This window comes from Pleurodeles waltl, chromosome 9 (genome assembly GCF_031143425.1).
Source record: "Pleurodeles waltl isolate 20211129_DDA chromosome 9, aPleWal1.hap1.20221129, whole genome shotgun sequence".
Classification (NCBI taxonomy): Eukaryota; Metazoa; Chordata; class Amphibia; order Caudata; family Salamandridae; genus Pleurodeles; species Pleurodeles waltl.
The window spans coordinates 1,178,931,334-1,178,950,246 of record NC_090448.1 but is presented as its reverse complement, the minus strand read 5'-3'; the positions used below and the strand labels follow the sequence as shown (position 1 = coordinate 1,178,950,246).

The following is an 18,913-nucleotide window of genomic DNA, read 5'->3' as shown; positions in this document are numbered from 1 at the left end:
CACCACTGGCCCACTTCAACTCGGGCTAGGCAGCTCAGCTGCAGTGATGTTGCCCAGTGTTGGGTTTTTGGCAGTCAAGGTCCTCATGGTTCTTCCTTGGGTGCCTGCAGATGCAGGGCAGCAGCTCATGTAATCCAAAAGAGTTCTTCTTGGTGATTTGTGAAGCACGGACAGCGCTCCCTGATTTTTGGAACCTGCAGTGGAAGGACAGGTCAGATGCTCCTCAAGGGCCAGGCGCAGCAGGCTTGGCACCACGTCAGTCGTGCTTCTTAGGTCTATGGTTTTGCAGTCTTGTTGCACACTCCTTTTGTGTCATGGAAGAAAGTCAGAGAATCTGTGTAGGAAAGTGCCCTTGTTGGCATGGTTGCCCCCCACTTTTTGTCTGATATTGGTGATAACTTGACAGAGCGTGATGGGATCCTGCTAACCAGGCCCCAGCACTAGTGTGCTTTCCCAAAACTGTAGCATTGTGTCCACACAACAGCACACCCTTGGTACACAGTTAAGTCCCTTGTAAAAAGTACCCACGGTACCAAGGGCCCTGTTAACTGGAAAGTCCCCAAGTGCTGCAACATGACTTATGCCACCCTGGGGACCACTCACCTAGCACATGCACATTGCCATTGCAGATTGTGTGCGCTGGTGCTGAGAAAAAGGCAAATTTGACATTGCACCTCTCAGTGTGCCACACCACAAACCACTGCCGATGGTATACGTAAGTCAACACTCAAGCAGGCTTTACAAGGTGAGGAATCCACAGGTAGTTGTATCCATCAGAAATATATTTTAATTTATTTTAGAACCACAAGATTCAACTCAGGTTACTCACGTTATCGCAGTCGCCTGGGAGTCCCCTCTGCGGTATTTGTTTTCTGGAGCTCGAGGTGGGGGCATTGGATGCAGAGTGAGAAGTCTCACGCTTCCGGCGGGAAGGGAGAGTTCTTTCAAAACTTGCAAAAATGTTGCAGTGTCCTCAGAGGTCGCTGTTCCCCGACAGATACGTCGCTGTGCAGTTTGAGTCTGGGGACAGGCCGGTAGGGCTGGAGCCAAGTCAGTTGGTGTTTCCGTCATCTCTGCGGGGCTTTCAGGTCAGCAGAACTTATTTGTGCAGGTTGCAGGAATCTGATTTCCTGGGTTCAGGGTCGCCCCTAAATACTCAATTTAGGGGTGTGTTTAGGTCTTGGGGCAGTAGCAAATGGCTACTGCCCTTGCGGGTGGCTACACCCTCTTGGTGCCTCCACCCTGAGGTGATGGGGGCATCTTCCAATCTCAAGATGGAGGAATTATAAAAGTTAAGAGTCACCTCAGGGCACCATAGGGGCTGTCCTGACTGGTGGGTGGCTCCTCCTTGTTTCCCTCATCATCTCCTCCAGCCTTGCTGCCTAAAGTGGGGGGGGGGAGGGGGTCCATCTCCACTAGCTGGGATGCCCTGGGGTGTTGTAACAAAAGGCATGAGCCTTTGAGGCTCTCCGCCAGGTGTTACAGTTCCTGCAGGGGGAGGTGAGAAGCATATCCACCCAGTACAGTCTTTGTTCCTGGCCACTTGACAAAGGTACTCTCCCCATGTTGCCAGAAACTCGTCTGGTTGTGTCAGACTGTCAGAAACTGGTCAGCCTAGCACTAGTAGTCGGACTGGTATTCCGGGTCCCTCTCTAAGATGCCCTCTGGGTGTATTTTAAAACAAATACCACACTGGCATCAGTGTGCATTTATTGTGCTGAGAAGTTGGATACCAAACTTCTCATATTTCAGTTTAGCCATTATGGAACTGTGGAGTTCGTGCTTGTTAAACCCCCAGACCTTATACTCTTATGGCTAACCTGCAATTACAATGTCCAAGGTTTTGCTAAGACACCGTAGGGGCATAGTGCTCATGCAGCTATTCCCTCACCTGTGGCATAGTATACACTGCCTTAGGGCTGTAAGGCCTGCTAGAGGGGTGACTTATCTATGTCATAGGCAGTGTGAGGTTGGCATGGCACCCTGAGGGGAGTGCCATGTCGACTTAGTCATTTTCTCCCAACCAGCACACACAAGCTGGCAAGCAGTGTGTCTGTGCTGAGTGAGGGGTATCCAGGGTGTCATACGGCATGCTGCAGCCCTTAGAGACCTTCCTTGGCAACAGGCCCTTGGTACCAGGTGTACCATTTACAATGGACATAACTGTGTGCCAGGGCCGTGCCAATTGTGGGTACCGGTTAGGGAAAGAACACCAGGCAGATCTTATCCTCCAAACCAACCCTTGCTGCCATCCACAGAATCAGGAAGAGCACATCTGAAGGCAGATGCTTTTCTTACCTTGTAGCCCAGTCAAACACGCTTCCACTCAAACTCAGACATGCAGACTCACTGAACCAGCTCACAAAGGATCTAAAGACATGGATCGCAGAATGTGCAGCACGTCCGCAACAGCTATTTGAGCCTCCATGGGTGATAAGCCGCCCTTTAAAAGCGTCTGATTGCTCAAATGACTGATGTGTGCAAAAATACCTTTATTAGGAATGAAAAACTTGCCTAACAATAGCTTTACAAGTATGTCTCAATAAAAACATAAAAGAAAAGAAATGTTTTACCTAGAATTTATTTTGAAAGATTAGCAACACATAACTCACCCACTGTTCAATATCAGTCATGTTTGGCCACTAGAAATGGCTGCCAATACTCTTTTTAGTTTTGTTAGTTCCAGAGTGACCTCCAATTAGTGAAGAATGTAAATTATTAAAAATGTGTTTTGCCAATTCTTCACCAACGATAACTTGTGCCTTCTTCCCCTTTCCTACAAAGAACACCTTTTCACCTAATTAGCCAAAAAAACATGAGAACGTTTAAAGGGCGATTTCTATTTACTGCAGATGTTGCACAAGAGATACATTAAAAGCACGTAATATATATATATATATATATATATATATATATATATATATACACACACACACACACACACACACACACGCTAACAATCATTTAAAAAAATAAAATATAATGAAATGAATCAGACTAAACAATATTTGTTAACACATAAGTAGGTAGATAAATATAATTGAAAGGATCACCAATTCATGAAGCTTCATTCAAACAAGTACAGTAAATTGTATGAATGTATAACAATTTTCTAATTCCAAAGTAATTTGAAAAATAACTTACCATCAATGGTGATTTTTTTGGAAAGTCTCCGTAATCCGTGCTTCATTATTTTACTGAAATCATCAGGGTACACATTACTGCGTATATAAAATTCAGAATCTGGTTGTACTTTGTAGCATCCATTGTTCTTTACAATAACAAAATAAATATAAACTGAAGAAAATCTAAACATCGTAATAGTAAAAAAATAAAATCACATGGATGAATATACGTTAACAAAGGTAAATAATGTGTTCCTCTGATTGACAATTTGCACCCACACATTCGTTTTTTGAAAATGGATACCATAAGAATATCTCTCCACAGTAGCTGCCTCCGCTCTGGTGGGAGGAGCACATAAGCCATCAGAAGTCTGCTTCTTCCCCAAGGCATTGCACCTTTTAATAGGAAGAAAAAGATAGTTGGAGATGGTCCTCTTCTCTCATCAGCTTGCCTAATTTTCACAGCAATTAAGCAAATAAAAAGCTGATCATCCATTTAGCATTGTTTAGTACAATGAATGACTGCTGTGGGTCAAATATATGTAAGAATGAGGAGGTAGAGAAAAAGTCGTCAGGACAATATTTAGACCAACGTGAAAGAGTGAACACTTTTGGAAAAAGAGAACCAGCTTGCCTCAATAGATGGTAGTTAAATGTGTGGCTACAGAGAGGGTTAGATGCTCGTTAACCCTTATGTAAGAAGTAATTACGGGAAAAAAAGAATATTGTATCGTCAACAAACCTATAGGTCCTCATTACAACCCTGGCGGTCGGTGTTAAAGCGGCGGTAAAACAGCCAACAGGCCGGCGGTAAAAAAAATGTAATCACAACCGTGGCGGAAACCGCCAACATAGACAGCCACTTTAACACTGACTGCCACAGTGGTACAAACAAACAGCATGGTGGTCACCACCAACAGACAGGCGGAAGACAATGTATCGCCCACAGAATCATGAGAGGCCAATCCGCCACTTTTTCAGGGGCGGATTCAACGCGAACAAAAACACGGCGGAAAAAGAACTTGGAAGGAAAAATGCTCACCTCTACACACCATACGAGGAACCAGGATGCCATGGAGCCGGAACTCCATATTCTACCAGCCATTGTCTTCCTGCTCCTCTACCAGGAGCACGAACGCCAGCAGCGAAGACCACAGTGAGTATTGCACCTACGACACAGGGGAGGGGGGAGGGAAAAGAGTGACACACACACGCAACACCCCCACCCACTACAGCACACATACACACACACACAAATACATGTTGATACATTACAGTTACACCCCCCCAAGGCCCCCGGAAGAATGCAAGGACAATGGAAATGATTGTAACGATTCTGATCAATAAAAATCCAGTACTCATAAATATATATACACACCATTAACAAATATATACACCAAGAATTAAAGTCCATGTGCTGCACATAGATAGTCCGTGGACCACTAGGCCCAAAATGCATGGGCGAGGCCCACACAAGATATCCAATCAAAACGGAGCGAACACTGCAGGGTCATCAGATCGAAATACAACAGGCACCTCAGGGGGAAGGGAAGGGGGGGCACCTCAGCCGGATGAGTGCACAACGCCAGATCTATGAGGGGGCTCCATGCCCATTGATGTATCCTGGGGAGTGCAACGCCACAGTCTCAAGTCTTTTCAGTGGGTGGTTTGCCCACTGCTGCATCCTGGGGAGTGCAAAGCCACAGTCTCACAAGTGAATAACAGTCTCCACTGGTTCTGGAGGGGGGTTTGTGCTCAGAGTGCTTCATCCTGCCAAGGACTGAGGTAGTGGATGCTTTTCTCCACTGGTTCTGGAGGGTGCTTTGTGCCCAGCGTGCTTCATCCTGCCAAGGACTGAGGTAGTGGATGTGAATCTCCACTGGTTCTGGAGGGGGCTTGGTGCCCAGAGTGCTTCATCCTGCCAAAGACAGAGGTAGTGGATGTGAATCTCCACTCACGGTGGGCCATGGAAGCTGTCCAGGCCCCTGAAAATGACCACCAGCTCCGTACGACTGACCACGGAGGATGGCAGCCATATCTGCGGTGGTGCCACTGGCATATGTGGCGTGTCCACGTTCAGTGATTGTGGCAGCCTCAGTAGCGGCGGTGCTTGCGGCGCTCATTGGCCTGCAGTGCTGGTGGGTGGCTCAGTGAGCGTGCTGGTGGCGGCGGTGTCCTGGGACGCGGTGATGGTAGCGCCGGTGTTCTGGGAAGCGGTGCTGGCGGTGTCCTGGGAAGCAGTGCTGGTGGCGGCGGTGTCCTGGGAAGCGGTCTTGTCCGCCGTGCAGGTTGGCGGCGACTTCCCTTTCTTTCTGTGCCCCTTCCCCACCTTGGATGGTGGCGCAGCTGTCTTCACACTCCCAACTGTAGTCCTGGGAGAGCCCTTGGTGGCAGGTGTTTTGCCCTTCTCCCTCCGGGCTGTGGCCAACTTCTTATGTTTCTGAGGTGGGGGACTGTCTGTGGTCTGGCTCCTTGGCACACTGGCTGCCCTGCTGCTTGGTGCACTCCAGAAGCCGGTTACTGCTGGCACCACTTTTCCCGTTGATGTGGTGGCTGAGGTGCTGGGTTGTGACCTGGAAAGCCGTGCCATAGGGGACGGTAGGGGTGGGGGAGGTGAGGGGGAAGAGGTCAAGGTTTGACAGGAAAAGTTTTAGACACACTGGGAAGGGTAGATGGAGGGGGTTTGGGAGTGGAGGAAGAGGTAGTGGTTGTAGGAGGTGTACATCTGCTGAATTTGGGTGAAGGTGCATGGGCTGGAGGCTGTTGAGGTGGATGGGTGTTGGGTGGGTGGGTGCCTGCGTTTGTGTACTTTGGGAGGCGGGATCACAGACACACTGGGAGAGGAAACTGGGGATGTGTAACTGGTAGTGGTGTGGTGAGTGCACATGAGCGGTGTGTGGTGATGGACGTAGTGGCTGAAGATGTAGTGCATGCAGGTGTGAGTGGAGACGTGACAGGGAGGGATGAGGGAGACGAGGAGGAGGGGGACACAGTGGATGTTGGTATGTCTGCATGGGTATGATGCTTGTGTGAGTGCCTGTGGGATGTGTGGTGCTTATGTTTGCCAGAGCTACCCTTGTGTGTTGAGGTGTGTGCATGCTGGTCTGATGGTGTGCTTGGGATAGGCTGAGGTACAGGGAATTAGGTCTGGGTGGAGGAAGTTGGAGGGGGGAGGCTGGACACCGGGACAATGGCTGCCATCAGTGCTGAGGAGTCCGTGTCGCTGGTCTCAGCTCCTGTCCCCACTGTGGAACTCCCCTCGCCCGCCGTCCGCTGTTTCGCCCTCCAGGGCCATGTGGGATGCAGCTCCCTCCTGCTCCGGTGCCACTGCTCCTCTGCCTGATGATGCTAATGCACACAAGAACAGGTAGACCACAAAAAGGTGGGGAAGACAGAAGAAAGACATGTTCAGTGCATGCAATACTGCTACAGTTGGCGGACACTACAGACACAGAAGCTCCCTGCACTACGCCATGCACTTAGAGTTCCCTAATTAAACACAGGGACATGGGGTACAAGGCCTATGCCCGACTGCTGCACACATGAGTCACAGGAGCCTGACTAGGTGTAGATGGCTCATCAGGGGTGTCATGGAATAGTACAGGGGAAAAGGAGAAGATATAACCGTCCGCACCGTCACAGTCATTGGCCCGCATTCCTACCCTTACCATGACACACATGCACTCACCGTCGTTTCATTCACGCCTAATTCTCCCCTTCCATCTTCCATCCACACAGGCATTGCCCATACAGCATGCTCACAGTGTACTTACCTGTTTGTCTGGAGGAACGTAGAGCAGCGTGTACTGGGGGAGGACCCCGTCCACTAGTTTCTCAAACTCCTCCGTGGTGAAGGCAGGGGCCCTTTCCCCAGACACATGAGCTATTGTCTCTTCCAGACTGAGGTCACAGCAGCACTTGCAGTGTAGGTCCTCTCCTGTCGAAGATCAGGTATCAAGTGAGTGAACAGATAGAAAATGGCGGTCATGTCCGCTGCGGTGCGTACCGTCACCGCCAGCGTACATCGTCATTGGCTCCTGGGACCCATAAGGCCCAATGTTAACCAATGCAGGATTGCGCCGCGGTCTTCGACCGCCTACTGCGACGGTGTACAACGCCAGCGCAGTTACCTCATATCCCATTGTCCCACCTTACAGGACAGGCAGCCGCCATTTCAGGGGGCCACATGGCATTATGTTTAAATGCGTCACACATACCTAGGCCTTGCATACACACTAAGACAGGCACATATCGGACTGAAAAATATGTGCAATAAAGTTGTGTTTTCGTAAATCAGTGTTGGCTGACCCTCTGCTCGCTGTTCTCCTCCACAGAGTACGTCCGCTGGGGCAGGTGAGGAGATGGCGGCATCCTCCGGTGTACAGACCGCTGGTGGACCTGTTGACAATGGAAGAGCGACATGTAATTGTCACCTACAGACTGGACCGTGCCACAATCCATGAACTGTGTGCCCAGTTGGAGCCAGACCTGATGTCAGCTATCCGCCATCCCACAGGTATCCCCCCCCTATAGTGCAGGTGCTGTTAGTACTCCATTTCCTGGCAAGTGGGTCTTTTCAGACGACAGTGGCCATAGCCTCTGGGATGTCCCAGCCTATGTTCTCCAACGTGTTGTCCAGAGTGTTGTCTGCCCTGCTGAAACACATGCACAGCTACATCGTGCTCCCTCAGATGGAGGATTTGCCTACAGTTAAAGGTGACTTCTATGCCCTGGGACATATCCCCAACATCATAGGTGCCATTGATGGGACACATGTGGCCTTGCCCCCCCCCGCAGGAGTGAACAGGTGTACGGAAACCGGAAGAACTACCATTCAATGAATGTGCAGATGGTATGTTTGGCCGACCAGTACATCTCCCATGTGAATGCCAAGTTTCCTGGATCAGTGCATGACGCTTACATTCTGAGGAATAGCAGCATCCCTTATGTGATGGGGCAACTCCAGAGGCACTGTGTGTGGCTATTAGGTGAGGACATGGACCCTATATAGTGTGACTAGGTGTCTGGGAATGGGGTTGCCCCTAAGGGTAAGTGTGTGTCTAACAGTTGTAACAACATTTGCAGATGATTCTGGCTACCCCAACCTGTCATGGCTACTGACCCCAGTGAGGAATCCTAGGACAAGGGCAGAGGAACGCTACAATGAGGCACATGGGCGAACTAGGAGGGTTATAGAGAAAGACCTTCGGCCTCCTGAAGGCCAGGTTTAGGTGCCTACATGACGGGTGTTTCCCTATTCTACGCACCAAAGAAGGTGTGCCAGATCATCGTGGCCTGCTGTATGCTGCACAACTTGGCTTTGCGACGACAGCTGCCTTTTCTGCAGGAGGATGGTCCTGAAGGAGGTCTTGTGGCAGCTGTGGAGCCTGTGGATAGTGAAGACGAGGAAGCAGAACAGGAAATCGACAACAGAAACAAGGTGATTCATCAATACTTCCAGTGAGACACAGGTAAGACAACATCACTGCCTGCTACATCTGATACACTTGTTCTACCTCTCATCTGTCTGTCACTTTCACCCAGTGTATGGACCCTGATTTGTCACTTTCCCTTTCGATTTCACAGATGTGGGTCCCACTGTGTGACCTCTGCTATGTTTCCTCATGGACTAGAGCGGTGTGACATAGGTATGCTGACAATACAATGGATATTGCTATTTTCCTCAGTTATTGCAAATACACATTTGTGAAAGCACAGACTGACTCCAGATTGTTTTGTGATTTAAGTGTGTTTATTTAAGTGCTAAATAGTGGAGGGGTTGTAAAATGGTCAGGGGTGATGATGGAGGAATGTCCATGGCAGAGTCCAGTCTATTTGTTTCACAGGTGCATTGTCCAAAGGGACACAGGAAGTGGAGCTGGGGCAGTTGGTGGTTGAACAGGGTGACAAAGTGGGACAGAAGGATGACAATCAGGGTGGTCTTATTTCTTGACGGGGGTCTTGGCATCGTGCTCTGTCTTTGTCCTAGATCTCAGGGACCGCTTGCGGGGTGGTTCTCCATCTGCAGGGGGTGGGGTGCTGGTGTCGAGGTCCTGTGGCGGTGCCTCCTGTCTACTAGCGCCGGCGGTGGGCAGTTCATCGTCCAGGCTAGTGTCAGGGGCCCCTTGTTGTGCCACAGTGTCCCTCCTGGTGTTCACGAGTTCCTTCAGAACCCCCTACAATGGTGCCCAGGGTGGTATTGATGGATCCGAGTTCCTCCCTGAACCCCAAATACTGTTCCTCCTGCAGCCGCTGGATCTCCTGAAACTTGGACAGTACTGTTGCCATCGTCTCCTGGGAATAGTGGTAGGTTCCCATGACGTTGGAGGGCCTCATGGAGAGTGGGTTCCCTAGGCCTCTCCTCCCCTGTTGCCCAGCAGCCCTCCCAGTTCCCCTGTGTTCCTGGGCCTCTGTCCCATGAACCGTGTGCCCACTGCCAATGCCCCCAAGTCCCTGCTGTTCTTGGGGTGGTGGGTTAGCCTGAGTTCCCTGAAGTGGTGGACACACTGCTGCTTGACGTGTCATGGGGACAGAGGTATGGGCCCGGTGGGTGCTGGTGTTTCCAGAGGGGGGAGGCTCTGTTGTGGCTTCTGCCAGTGTGAGGGGAACCGACTGTCCTGAGGTCCCAGATGGGCCGGGCTGGTCATCTAGATCCAGTTGGACGGAGCTGCTATCATCAATGTGGGCCTCTTCTGTGGGTGGAGTGGACATGTCTGGAACATCCTGTCCGGTGACGTTGGTTAGGGGTCCTGCAGGGGGTTTAAAGGCATAGTTTATTTGTGTGTTCCATGGTGTGCAATGGGTGGGTGACCCTGTACCCCAGTGGTTGCATTCCTGTGTAGGAGCTTGTGCGCTTGATGTTTAGGGGTCTGTGTGGGTATGTGCAGTGGACATGCATTTATGATGGGTATCCATGCTTTGTTGTTGCATGAAGGGCCTGGTGTTGGGATGTGTGGTTTGAGATGGTGGGACATCTGTGAGGAGTTGGAGTGATGGGGGGGTGAGGGTGAGGGTATGTGATTGCATGCAAGTAGGGTGGGGGATGAAGTAGTGAAAGCTTTGACTTACCAATTCCTCCAGCTACTCCTGTGAGGCCCTCAGGATGCAGTATAGCCAAGACCTGCTCCTCCCATGTTAGTTGTGGGGGAGGAGGTGGGGGTCCGCCGCCAGTCCTCTGAACCGCGATGTGGTGTCTTGAGACCACGGAACACACCTTCCCCCATGGGCCGTTACACCTCTTACTGATGTTATCCCGTGTTCTTGGGTGCTGTCCCACTGCGCTGACCCTGTCCACGATTCTGCGCCATAGCTCCATCTTCCTAGCTATGGTGGTGTGCTGCACTTGTGATCCGAATAGCTGTGGCTCTACCCGGATGATTTCATCCACCATGAGCCTGAGCTCCTCCTCAGAAAACCTGGGGTGTCTTTGCGGTGAACATGGGGTGGTGTGGGTGATGTCTGAGGTGATGTTTAGGGGTGTGTGGTGTTTTGTGCGTGGATGTGTGTGTGTGATGGTGTTTTGTGCCTCTGTATGGTGTCATCTTTGCTGTGCTGTCTCTCTGGCCTTCGTCAATATATCAGGTAGTAAGGGTTTGTGGGTGATGTGGGAGTGGTGTGTGTATGTGTATAAGGTGCGTGTATTTGGAATTGTCCAATGTGGTTGTGTTTTGTAAGAGAGTGTATTTTGAGCGTGGCGGTGTGTTATCGCAAGTTTATCACTGACCTTTGGTGTTACCGCCAATGTTGTAATGAGGGCCATAGTGATTATGCTCAAATGGCGTTCACGAGAAAATCTCAAAAAACAAATGTAAGATTTCAGTGTGCTCTAAAAAATCATTTTTAGGCTGCTAGTGAAACAAGCTGCTTGAAATACTATCGACAGCTGGTGACTAACATGGAAGATCGGTCAGGCACCCGCAAACAGGCTGGAAACACTGAAAGATAACCTTTGTTTGTGCTCAAAGATGACGATAGTCCCACGCCAATGAGCTGACACCACCATCATCAGTTTTGTGAAGACACGAAAGAGGATCACAGTAAACTTAAAAAGCTACTTGCTCACTTTGAAACACAGTTAACATGTGTGAAAATTTCAGGATGCGGGTGTGTGAATAAGCATTGTGAAGGTCCAGCACTACTATAAAGTATCCTGTTTGAGCACTGACAACACCTCAGCCAGGGTGTGCATTTAGAAATTGTCTTTGTGGAGGTAGCTGTTGACTGACCACCCAAAAGGACCTTTTAGTTTTTTTTGTGCACAAAGAAATGAAAAAGAAAAAGAACCACAACCTATCTCTGGAGGTAGGACAACCTACTCTGCGCTTGTGCAGAAGAGAGATGGAAACACCCGCTGGAGCAAGTAAGATTAGCTCTCCAATAGACACTGAATGAACATAGCAACAGGTCATGAGCTTCGCAGGTTTCTTAACATAGATGACCACTGCTGTTGCTTTTGCCATCTCCATTCCTCCCAATGACTCCCTCCCATTTCTGTTAGTCAGCACAAACCTTGGCACTGAAAAAATAAAAAATACCAAGCCAAAGGCACTTTACCGTCAAGTCTGCGAAGATCCACATCCAGAGCCGATCCCACATAGCCTGATCTTCCTTGCCAGCACCAAATGTTGAGGCGTTAGTCACACAAGCGCAGAACATTTTGATAGCTGCCTGTGGATCTTCCATGGTGTGTACAAGCTTGAACTTTCTGGTGCAGAGCCTGTGGGTGTCTAAAACTGAAACTTTATAACAGAGGGCACAAAAACGCATAGACCTCAGCCAGATTATGTTGTGACTTTAAAGACTCATATTGACTAGCAGGCTGTATGTCACCACACTAGACTGAGGAATAATAGTGGGTAAGAGACAAAGGGGGTCATTCTGACCCTGGCGGCCACCGACCACGGGAGCACCGCCAACAGGCTGGCGGTGCTCCAACGAGCATTCTGACCGCGGCGGTTCAGCCGCGGTCAGAAGCGGAAAGTCAGCGGTCTCCCGCTGACTTTCCTCTGCTCGTTTGAATCCTCCATGGCTGCGGAGCGCGCTCCGCAGCCATGAGGATTCTGACCCCCCCTACCGCCATCCTGTTCATGGCGGGAAAGCCGCCATGAACAGGATGGCGGTAGGGGGGGTCGCGGGGCCCCTGGGGGCCCCTGCCGTGCCCATGCCAATGGCATGGGCACGGCAGGGGCCCCCGTAAGAGGGCCCCGCAAAGTATTTCAGTGTCTGCCTTGCAGACACTGAAATACGCGACGGGTGCCACTGCACCCGTCGCACCTTCCCACTCCGCCGGCTCGATTACGAGCCGACATCCTCGTGGGAAGGGAGTTTTTCCCTAGGCTGGCGGGCGGTCTTTTGGAGACTGCCCGCCAGCCCAGGGAAAAACTCATAATACCCTCCGCGGTCTTCTGACCGCGGAGCGGTATAATGGGGGCGGAATTCTGGCGGGCGGCCTCCGCCGCCCGCCAGAATCAGAATCACCCCCAAAGAGCCCACACAAACAGTTGTAGACCACAGTTCTAAGAAAGACTATTATTTTGCCACACTATGTTCTATCTTGCGTGTGATGTTTAATTAAAAGACAAGTATTAAATGGAACATTTGTTGTACACACACTGGCAGTAAATATGAACACACACTCAATGACTTAACCCCAGACCAATAGGTTTTTTATATAGAAAAATATTCTTCTCTTAATTTACTTTAGAACCACAAGATTCTGAATTCAAGTAAGTACATAAATTGTAAGGTACTTGGCATAAGCAAATATAGAACTTGGAATGAAAACAGTAAGGTACACAGTTCTGGCAAATATGCAAATAACCTATTTTAAAAGAGGACACTGCAAAATTCAACAGTTCCTGTAGGAGGTAAGTAGAAGTTAATTTAGCAGGTAAGTAAAGCACTTACAAATTCAGTCTCCAGGGCATAGACAGCCGACTGTTGGGGGTTCAAGTCAACCACAAACACCCAGTACCAGCAACACAGGGGTGGTCAAGTGCAGAGGTCAAAGTAGCATAGGCGCTTATGGAGAAAAGGTGTGCTCTGGTTCCACTCTGCTAGCAGGTAACTACCTGCGTCCTCTGGGAGCAGACCCGGGGAGTTTTGTATAGCACTGGGTTGGGCGGTGTCCCAAACAGGCGCACAGGGCCAGCCAGGTGCAGTGTGCAAAGTAGGTGTCAGGTTTTGAATAGAAATCAATGGAGGGACCCAGGGGCCACTCTGGTGATGCAGGCAGGGCATGGGGTTCTTCTTGGGCCAGCCACCGACTGGGCTAGGATGAGGGACGCCTGCTGGTCACTTCTGGACCGGTAGTTGGTTCTTCTTGGGCCTGGGGGCTGCAGGGGCAGTGCTTCTTCCAGGCGTTGGGATCTCTGTTACCAGGAAGTTGCGGTGAGGGGGAGCCTCTGGATTCTCTCTGCAGGCTTCACCGTGGGGATGCAGGGAGATTGTCTCAGGGTGGCCACGTCGTTGGAGTCACCTGGGGGTCCACGCTGCAGTGTTGGTTTCTCTGGACACAAGCTGGGGGCGTTGGTGCAGAGTGGTGGGGACTCACGCTTCAGGAGTGAGGTGGGTGTCACTTTAAAGATGGTTTCTTCCTTGTTGTTTGACAGAGCCCATATCCACTAGAGTTTTTTGGTCCTTTGGGTTGAAGGGCAGTACCCCGAGTTGGCAGAGGCCGCTGGTCCCGCAGGATGAGTCGCTGTTGCAGGTTCTTTGAGTCTGGAGACAGGCAGGTAGGGCTGGGGCCAAGTCAGTTGTTGTCTCCATCTTCTCCACTGGTGTTTTGAGGTCAGCAGTCCTTTAGGTTTTCAGGAAATCTGAAATCCTGGGTTCAAGGTCGCCTATAAATACTGAGTGTAGGAGGGTGTTAGGGCTGGAGGGCAGTAGCCAATGGCTACTGACCTTGAGGATGGCTACACCCTCCTTGTGCCTCTCTTTGGGGAGGGGGGCACATCCCTATCCTTATTGGGTAAATCCTCCAAAACAAGATGGAGGATTTTCCAAGGAGGGGGAGGGGGTCACTACAGCTCTGGTCAACTTAGGGGTGGAACTGGCTGAGGCGGTGACACATCCTTGTTTTTCTCATTATCTCCGCCGGACTTTCCGCCCAAAGTTGGGGCTGTGTCCAGGGGGCGGGCATCTCCACTAGCCAGAGTGCCCTGTGGCAGTGTAACACGAAGCCTGAGCCTTTGTGGCTCACTGCTAGGTGTTACTGTTCCTGCAGGGGGAGGTGTGAAGCACCTCCACCCAATGCAGGCTTGGTTTCTGGCCTCAGAGAGCACAAACGCTCTCACGCCAGGAGGTCAGAAACTAGTCCCTCTGTGGCAGGCTGGCACAGACCAGTCAGTCTTGCATTGAAGGATTGGGTAAAATACAGGGGGCATTTCTAAGATGCCCTGAGTGCTATCGGTCGAAGAGCCATGTCTTGAGGAGTTTCCTGAAGGTGAGGAGGTCCTGGGTCTGGCGCAGGGAGGTCGGCAGTGAGTTCCAGGTCTTGGCGGCGAGGTAGGAGAAGGATCTGCCGCCGGAGGTCTTGCGTTGAATTCGGGGAGTGAGGGAGAGGTTGGCAGAGCAGAGTTGGCAGGAGGGGGACGTAGAAGTTGAGTCTGTTGTTCAGGTAGGCGGGTCCGGCGTTGTGTAGTGCTTTGTGCGCGTGGGTGAGGAGTCTAAAGGTGATCCTCTTGTCCACGGGGAGCCAGTGGAGGTCCTTCAGGTGGTGGGAGATGTGGCATCGGCGGGGTATGTCGAGGATCAAGCGGGCGGATGCGTTGGAGTCGTTTGATGTCTTTTGCTGGGATGCCTGTGTAGAGTGTGTTGCCGTAGTCAAGTCTGCTACTGACAAGGGCCTGAGTCACCGTTTTTCTGGTTTCCGTCGGGATCCACTTGTAGATTCTGCAGAGCATGCAGAGGGTGTTGAAGCAGGAGGAGGAGACTGCGTTGACCTGTTTGGACATGGTGAGAGCGGAGTAGAGGATGAAGCCGAGGTTGCGTGCGTGGTTGGCAGGAGTAGGTGGGGGACCCAGTACGGTGGGCCACCAGGAGTCGTCCCAGGCCGAGGGTGAGCGTCCGAGGATGAGGACTTCCGTCTTATCGGAGTTTAATTTCAGGCGGCTGTTTCTCATCCATTCGGCAATGGATTTCAGTCCCTCGTGGAGGTTGGCTTTGGCGGTGTGTGGATCTTTAGTAAGGGAAAGGATGAGCTGGGTGTCGTCGGCGTAGGAGAGGATGGTGAGGTTATGCTGACGGGCCAGCTGTGCGAGGGGTGCCATGTATACGTTGAACAGCGTTGGGCTTAGCGAGGAGCCTTGGGGGACGCCGCAGATGAGGTTGGTGGCTTCGGAGCGGAAGGGTGAGAGTCGGACTCTCTGGGTTCTGCCGGAGAGAAAAGAGGAGATCCAGTTGAGGGCTTTGTCTTGAATTCCGGCTTCGTGGAGACGAGTTAGTAGGGTGCGGTGGCAGACCGTATCGAAGGCGGCGGATAGGTCTAGGAGGATGAGGGCTGAAGTTTCGCCGTTGTCCATTTGCTGTCTGATGTCGTCTGTGGCGGCAAGGAGTGCAGTCTCGATGCTGTGATTGCGTCTAAATCCGGATTTAGAGGGGTCTAGGGTGGAGTTGCCTTCGAGGTAGTGGGTGAGCTGTGCGTTGACGATCTTCTCGATGACCTTCGCTGGGAAGGGGAGAAGGGAGATCGGGCGGAAGTTTTTGACGTCGTTGAGGTCGGCCTTGGGTTTCTTGAGGAAGGCTTGGATATCGGCGTGCTTCCAGCTGTCCGGAAAGGTTGCGGTGTTGAAGGATAGGTTGATGATCTTATGAAGTTGGGGGGCGATGGTGGAGTCGGCTTTGTTGTAGACGTGGTGTGGGCAGGGGTCTGAGGGGGATCCTGAGTGGATGGAGTTCATGGTCTTTCGGGTTTCGGCGTCATCTACGTGGGTCCAGGTGGTGAGGCGGTCGGCGTGGGAGGAGTTGTTGGGGGTGGGGTCTGGCAGAGGTGTGGTGTTGAGGCTGTCGTGGATGGCGGCGATTTTCTGGTAGAAAAAGGTGGAGAGTGCGTCGCAGAGTTTCTGGGATGGTGGGACGTCGTTGGCGTTGGGTTTGGAGAGCTCCTTCACGATGCAGAAGAGTTCCTTGCTGTCGTGTGCGTTGTTGTTTCGGCGTTCTGTGAAGTGGGAGCGTTTGGCGAGTCGGATAAGTTGGTGGTGCTTGCGGGTGGCTTCCTTGTGGGTTGCGAGGCTGTCGGGTGTGCGCCCAAGAAGCCATTTTTTCTTGAGTTTCTGGCAGGTGCGTTTGGAGATGATCAGTTAGTCTGTGAACCAGGCTGCTTTTTTCTTTTCTTGGTTGACGGTGGGCCTCTTGAGTGGTGCGAGGGAGTTGGCACGGTTGAGGATCCACTGTTGGAGGTTGATGGCGGCGGAGTCCGGGTCGGTGGGGTCGGACAGTGGGTTCTTGGCGAGGGTGCTGGTTAGTTGGTCTTCGGTGACTTTTCACCAGCGGCGGTGTGCCGGTAGTGGGGTGCGGTGGTGTTCGGTGTTTTTCTTGAATGTGAAGTGGACGCAGTGGTGGTCGGTCCAGTGGAGTTCGGAGGTGTGGCTGAATGAGATGTGGTTGCTTGCAGTGAAGAGTGGGTCTAGGGTGTGACTGGTGATGTGGGTGGGTGTGTTGACCAGTTGTCTGAGGTTGGTGGTCAGTGATGCGGTGTAGGCGTCGTCGTTGTTCTCCAGGTGGAAGCTGAGATCTCCCAGGAGGATGTAGTCCGTTGAGGCGAGGGCGTGGGTGCTTGCGAGGTCGGAAATGGTGTCACTGACGGGGGCTCTTGGTCCTGGAGGTCGGTACCAGGGACTTATCTGTGTGCGAGGGGTGTCCCAATTTGGGGAAATAATGGTACATTTTAACTGAAAGAACACTGGTGGTGGGGCCTGGTTAGCAGGATCTCAACATACTTCAGTACTCAGTAGAGTCAGCATCAATAGCAGGAAAAAAGTGTTTGGGGTAGGTGGGGGTTGTGGACTGCAAAAAGGAGGCATTTTCCTACAGAGGGTGTGTAAGCTTGTTGAGGAGACAGCGTTAATTTGTTGTGTTATTGATAGAGAAGCCAAGGGTACAGGCCAGGTTACGCAATTGGTTAATGTGGGCGGGGGCATTAACATGAGTGGGGGGGCCACCAGGAGTCGTTCCAGGCAGAATGGGGTGTAGGCAATCACAAGCATTTCTTGTCTGAGTTGAGCTTGAGGCAGCTGACGTCCATCCAAGGGCAGACTGCTCTCCTCCCATTGGGAAAATGCATCTTGGCTTGAGCAGAGTCGTCCGACATGGAGACGATCAGTTGGGTGTCATTGTCGTAGGAGACTATCTTTACCTCGTGTTTGATGATCTTAGCGAGCGAGCCATGTAGAGGTTAAAAAGCTTCAGGCAGTGTGTGGATCCTTGGGCTACTCTGCAGCAAGTGTATAAGTTCTGATGTGAATGGTGGTAGTCTGACCCTCTGGTGAGGAAGGACCAGATCCAGCTCAGGGCTTTGTCTCAGATGCCAGCGTCGAGCAGCCTGTCACAGAGGCTGAAGTGGGAGACTGTCTAGAATGCAGTAGAGAGGTCTAGAAGGTTGAGTGCGGCAGTGCCTACGCTGTGCAGTATGATGCGTATGTTGTTGGTGGTGGCCAAAAGTACAGTTTCGGTGCTGTGATTGCTTCCAGATCTGAAATGGGAAAGTTCTAGGATACGGTGTCTCTCGAGGACCTCTACGAGTTCCTAGTTGATGGCTTTTTCCGTTACCTTGGCTGGGAAAGTGAGCAGAGACATGGGTCAGTAATTCTTCAGCTCCCTAGGGTCGGCTTTGGGTTTCTTGAGTAGCGGGCGGATTTCTGCGTGTTTACAGTCTGAGGGGAATGTGGCAGTCTTAAACGATAGGTTGATGGTTCAGCAAAGCTCTGGTGAAATGATGGGAATGACAAGCTTGAGGATGTGATGAGGGCATGGATCTGAGGGTGCTCCCAAGTGGATGGAGTTCATTATTCTTTGGGAGTCCTCTACAGTAATTGTGGTTCAGCAGTTCGTATCTGGTGGGGGAGCAAGGTCCATGGTGCTGAGCGGTGAAGGCGGGCTCTGTATGCTGAAGCCTTTGTAGATGTCCCAGATCTTACAGTGAAAGAAGGTGGGGAAGATCGTTGCGGAGGTCTTGGGAGGGAGGGATGGATGAGGTTTCTGCCCTGCGGTTTGTGAACTCTTTGACAAGGATGAAGAGCTCTTTGATATTGCGAGTGCTGGTGTTGAGGCATGCTTGAAATGCAGCTTTTTGGGTGGCTCGTATGTTCTGGTGGTACGTTGTGTCAGTATTTTTGCAGGCGGTGCGGTTTGGTGGATTTGCGGAGGCTCCATTTGCATTACAATCGTCTGCAGGCGAGCTTGGATTGATGTAGGTCTTGCGTAAACCACTTGGGAGTTTTGCTATGTAGATTCCATGCCAATTTCCTTAGGGGGGCTACATTGGCTGCACATTCAGAGTCAGCGCTTTAGTTTGCCTGCGGATTCATTGGAGTGGTTGACAGCGTTTGGTGATCTGTGCTTCCGTGACTATACCCCAATGTTTGCCAGGGGGTTAGGGAATGTGGTGGCGTGGAGTGTTTGAGTAGGTTAAGTAGATGCACTTGGTCAAGCCAACAGTGTTTGGAGGTGTGGATGAAGGTGAGGTTGTCCCCTGCTGAGAGAATGGCGTAGAGGATGTGAAGGGGTTTGTGGGTAGGGACGATGACTAGTTGTTTGACGCCGAGAATTGTGGGGTCGTACAGGATGTTTGA

The 18,913-nt window shown here is 51.3% G+C and overlaps 1 long non-coding RNA gene across 3 annotated transcripts in view; it reads right to left on the bottom strand.

Annotated features, from left to right (window-relative positions):
* LOC138258798 (uncharacterized) overlaps nucleotides 1–18,913 on the bottom strand; it is a 58,479-nt gene that overhangs the window by 30,708 nt on the left and 8,858 nt on the right. Inside the window, exon 2 of one of the 3 annotated variants that reach the window (XR_011198582.1) lies at nucleotides 11,679–11,851. This is a non-coding gene — a long non-coding RNA (uncharacterized lncRNA). Of the gene's footprint in view, nucleotides 1–11,678; nucleotides 11,864–18,913 lie in introns of all 3 variants that reach the window. The other 2 variants (XR_011198580.1, XR_011198581.1) reach the window with 2 other exon arrangements.